Source organism: Peromyscus maniculatus, chromosome 7 (assembly GCF_049852395.1).
Source record: "Peromyscus maniculatus bairdii isolate BWxNUB_F1_BW_parent chromosome 7, HU_Pman_BW_mat_3.1, whole genome shotgun sequence".
In the NCBI taxonomy this organism is placed as follows: domain Eukaryota; kingdom Metazoa; phylum Chordata; class Mammalia; order Rodentia; family Cricetidae; genus Peromyscus; species Peromyscus maniculatus.
The window spans coordinates 36,270,424-36,275,789 of NC_134858.1; positions in this window are offsets into that span (position 1 = coordinate 36,270,424).

Genomic DNA, 5,366 nt, shown 5'->3' on the forward strand with positions numbered 1-5,366 from the left:
GGATGTGGAGCAAGGGAAATACTCCTCCACTGTTGGTGGGAATGAAAACTTGTACAGACACTCTGGAAATCAGTATGGCGGTTTTTCAGAAAATTGGAAATAAGTCTTCCTCAAGACCCAGTTATACCACTCTTGGGCATATACCCAAGGAATACTCAATCTTACCACAAGAACACATGCTCAAGTATGTTCATATCAACATTATTCGTAATAGCAAGAACCTGGAAACAACTTAGATGTCCCTCAACTGAAGAATGGATAAAGAAAATATGGCACATATACACAATGGAGTACTACTCAGCAAAAAAAAAAAAAAAAAAAAAAAAATGATATCATGAAATTTGCAGGCAAATGGATGGATCTCGAAAATATCATCTTGAGTGAGGTAACCCAGACTCAGAAGGACAAACATAGTATGTACTCACTCATAAGTGGATACTAAATGGGAGGGAAGGGATGGCCAGACTGCAACCCACAACTCCAGAGAGTCTAGCTAACAGGAAAAGACCTAGGAGGGACACATGGATGATCCTGTGAAGGAGAAGTGGATGAAATCTACATGAGTGAACTGGGGTGGGGGATGGCAGAGGGTGAGGAGTGGGGGATGAGAACATGGGAAAATAGGAGGGTCAAGCTGGAACAGGGACAGAGTGGGAAGGCCGGGAGGAAGATACTATGCTAGATGATGACATCAAGGGAATAGGAAGAGGCAGGGTGCCGGGGAGGCTCTCAGGCATCCACAAGGTTGACACCACCTTGGTCTGCTGGCAGCAGTCCAGAGAGGGCCTGGACCAGTCTACTATAATGACCAGCCTAGCAAATAACCTAGCAGTCATCATAGAGCCTTTGTCCAGTGACAGATAGAGGCAGATACAGAGATCCATGGCCAGGCACCAGGCTGAGCTCCGGGAATCCAATTGATGAGAGAGAGGAGAGATACTTTAGGCGAGGGACGTTGAGATCATGATGGGAAGGTGTGCAGTGATGACTGGCCACACTAGTGGAAGCCCATGAACTGTGGACTGGTGGCTGTGGCGCCTCGATGGGACTGGACTAGGCACTCTGGATACAGAAGATGGTTGTTTGGCTCAAACTGTTTGGGGGACACCCAGGCAAGGGGATCGGGATCCATCCCGGTCTATGGGCAGGCTTCTGGAATCTGGTGCCTGTGGTGTGACACCTTGCACAGCCTTGGTGCAGTGGGAAGGGGCTTGGACCTGCCTACGCTTAGTGTGCTGGGCTTTGCTGACTCCCCATGGGAGACATCAATTTGGGGGATGTGGGGATATGGGGTGGCTTGGGAAAGAGGGCTGAGGGGTGGGAAGAGGGAGGAGGGGCTCTGTGGATAGCATATGGAGTGAGTAGAAAATTTCTTGATAAAGAAAAAAATAAAAATAAATTATAAAAAAAGAGAGAGAAATTTAGGCTTTCTTGGTTTTGGATAAGCAGTGTGTATGCAGTCAAAGCCACTGTAGGTACCTTGTCATGTCTGGAAAAGTCTTTCATGGCAGTCCTTCACAACCTGTGGCCCTCATAATCTTTTTATTACCTCTTCCATGAGTATCTCTGAGCCTTGAGGAAAGGCATGTGATATAGATATCCATTTAGGGTAGAGCACTATATAGTCTCTTATTGTCTCTGCCTTGCTTATACTGCTTCTTATTCCAATAGTAACATAAATGCTGGATTATGTCATGGAAAACCATTATGCTTTTTCTTAATGTCATCATTATTCTTCTAACACAAATGACCCTATGCTTTATTGATGTTACAATAGGACAGGAGACCCAAACTCTTTCAGAGGATGAGCTGACATGGATTTTGAATTCATTCTTTCTAAAGCTAATTCTCTCTTCTGACCTTATAACCATCCCCATGCTCTATCCCTTCAAAGATCACACTGTCAACAATGTGCATTTTCTTGAATTCTTCATCCTTGGCAGATTATAAATACTCAATTTTATCACTTTTGGTAAAATAACTTTAAAACCCTATTCTGCTTTTCATGGTTCCTTAGCTTCTTTTTTGAGATCATGAGAATTTTGCCTATTATAGAAGTATGAATCAGAGAACAGCAATCTAACTTGTGTAGGGTAGTTTTGCTTCCTAGATATCTTGACAGATCTCTGATGGCAACAAAAATTAAAACTTTGTGAATAAATTTTCTATATGTTCTTAGCAAGAACATTGATCTATTCTAAGCTTAGAGAAATATATGGTATTTTTTGCTCTAATATTTAATCATTTATATTTTCTTCTCTTATTCTACTACATTGACTTGTTAATTCTTTCATTAACATTAGAAAATGCCCTGTTTCTTTCTCACGTTTCATAATTATCATTTTTAATTTAATTGAAAGTGGCATGTGTCTAAATCCTAATTATTCCTATGCTGAGCATACTTGAATAGGCCTTTTAAATTATTTCACCTTACTTGCTTTACTGAAAAGTATTTTTTCTTATACATCTCACAGCACTGCTTAAAATTAAATTGAATACTTACCATAACTCCCATTGGACAGGAACTCCTGATACACAATTCGCTTTGCTGAGCAGATTAATTAACCACCACTTCTTCCCAAAGCTTTCATCTGCTTCCTTTTACTTTCCCTTGTCACTCATCCATCAATAGCAATGGGATCTCCTTTCTGATGATGGAGGATGTGGCTTGGAAAAAAATAAGAAAAGCATCTCATTCTTTCTAAGCAGGATACAAATTGGAGACACTTAAATTTTAATTAAAATACTATTTATCAATATAGCATTTTCTTTATTGTTTCTCTTTTCCTGAGCAACATGTGGGTGGCATTGTTTAGAACAGACTATGCAACTATCAAACTGATTTAAAAAAAATCATGCTGAAATTCTGATTCTGATATACAGAAGCTTACCTTTGCAAGGTACTCTAGGAAAATATTCATGACAAATAGAAAATATAGAAGTTGTATAAAATACAGTATTAACCTAAAAAGAATTTTTTCCATATACTTATGCAAAAAATGTAAATGGCTCACATTAAATAATTATGTGTCCACAGCCATATGAACAAAGACTAGAAAAAAGGACACTCACTTAAACTGAGACGCTAGTTCGTCACTTCCTGGACTCGTGCTGCATTCTAAGCAACAGTAGAGTGGACATCTGCCTATGACCCCGCCCAGGATGCAGCAGCGGGGTTTTCAGGCTTGCCGCAGTCTGACCACTTCCTTTCATAAACACCTACCTTCTCCCGTGGATGAATCATGAAGAATTATCTCATATCACACGTGTGAGACTTTGAGCGCACCAGGGGTTTACAGACATTATGGGTAAGCTCACCGTTCCAGGTGTGAATTCACATTTCTTCAAAGTCAAGAACAGTCAGAATCCACTTCAATTCTATGAGAACACCGGTGAATTGCCTTAACTGACCATAGTTTCCACATGCCCCCGCCCCATGGCAGTCAATTAGAGCACCACACTTTTTAAAGCATTGCCATGGAGCTTTCAGAATGCCAGACCACGCACAGCACTTAAGTGGCCCCGGCAGATTAAGAAACACGGGTTTGGGCAAATAGACAAATCTGACTGAGCATTAGAAGTGATCCATTTGAGGTGGGACATAAAATAAGTCAATTGAAGGACAAAACAAAACTAAATAAAAAAAAATTACTAGGAAAAAAGTAAAACTATAGCAGTGTTTGGGGAGAGGGGTGACAAAGATTGCAACCTCAGTGTGACATGGGACATTTGTGCCAGAGGTTTGAAAGTCAGCAGTAGCCATTCTGATAAGCTCTATCATGAAGGTTGTGTGTGAAACACACAGAGCTAGGCTCAGTGCTGAAGACAGAAGCTGGCATGGACCTTTTCTGCTCCAAAAGGCAGGAGTGAACAAGACACAAATGAGCAAATAGCAAACCTGTGTTTGGGATTGATGTCGGCCTAGCTGTATGGGTCTTTAAAACTTTCGGGTCCGAGACAACCGTTACCATCTAAGACAATCCCAGGCACCAACTCATCTTTAAATGACAAGGGTGTGTTGTTGCTGCTGCTGCCATGATGGTTAGTTTGTTTGGTTGATTGATTTTTAAGTTGGTCTATAAAACAACGGGTTTCATTGTGACATTTTCATGGTGTAATTACTCCCCATACCTCTTCTACCATTACTTTCTCGGGTGCCTTCATGCCTTCCTGCTGGTCTCCATGTACTTCTAAATAATTCTGCTTCTTCTCTATCTAAATGCTGGATTTCCTAAAAATGGAGAATGGGAGCTAGAGGAAGAGGAAAAACAAAAATCACTAAATTAAAAGGAAACAATCGAGTCTACAGATACATTTTCCAAAATATTATGTCAGTAATGCTTAGCCCCCGGGGTATGTGGGATCGTTGATGCAGCAGAATTAACATAGTTTATCTGTCTGAAGTAACTTAGAGTTATTGGAGAGAAAATATTTTAAAACAATAAAATGGCTTTGTTGTGGAATTTAATACAAAAGATACATTATACCTTTTAGTCTTTAATATAAAATAGGAGTATAGGAAATGTATAAGATTGCTACTGCAGGTTATTTCAAGTTAATTATCCTCTCTAGCCTGTTTGCTGCTTCCAACTTTACTCAGCATTGTCTATTCTCTGCCTACAAAGCACTTTAGTTGCTAATGAGATACAAGTGGAATAAGGAACCTTAGCTTGGATTTGGCTCTTACAAATTAGTCCAGGTCCTTTCAGCTTTAATATACTTTAGTTATTTTTTCATCAGTAGTATCAGCATAATAACGATTCTTCATCCTGCAATGTTGGTACATTGCCAGCAGAAACCCAGCAGAGGCTCCAAAGGATGTCAGGGCGGTACTAATGAAGTCAGTGAATTATTCTGTCTAGACATCTGACCTTCAGCTCTGTTGTCTTGGAAACCTAATTTTCTCTGCACACAGAAAATCCACCCCTGAAATGTGGATTTAACAGTAATCAAACGTGCTGGCTTGAGGCATATAGTAGTCCCATTTTGTTACTTTACTCTTAATCTAGGAGATATATATATATATATATATATATATATATATATATATATATATATTCAAGAAATATTCTGGTACATATAGTAAATCTGAAGAGCAAAATTTCAATTTATCACACAAATGGAAAAAATTTTCAAACTTCAGAGAGACTGAAGAAGCCAAATTTTAAAAAAATAATAAAAACAATAGAGAATTTAATAGGTTCTTGATTCTTTATGATTTTGCATTTTTTAAGTAAATTAAGGAAGAACATTAAATTAGGATGAGCTATATCCAGTTAACCATTTGTTGTTTTGATGAATAAAAATGTGAATAATGCAGTTAACAATAGGACTACAATAAATAGACAGAACTAGAGACACAAAAT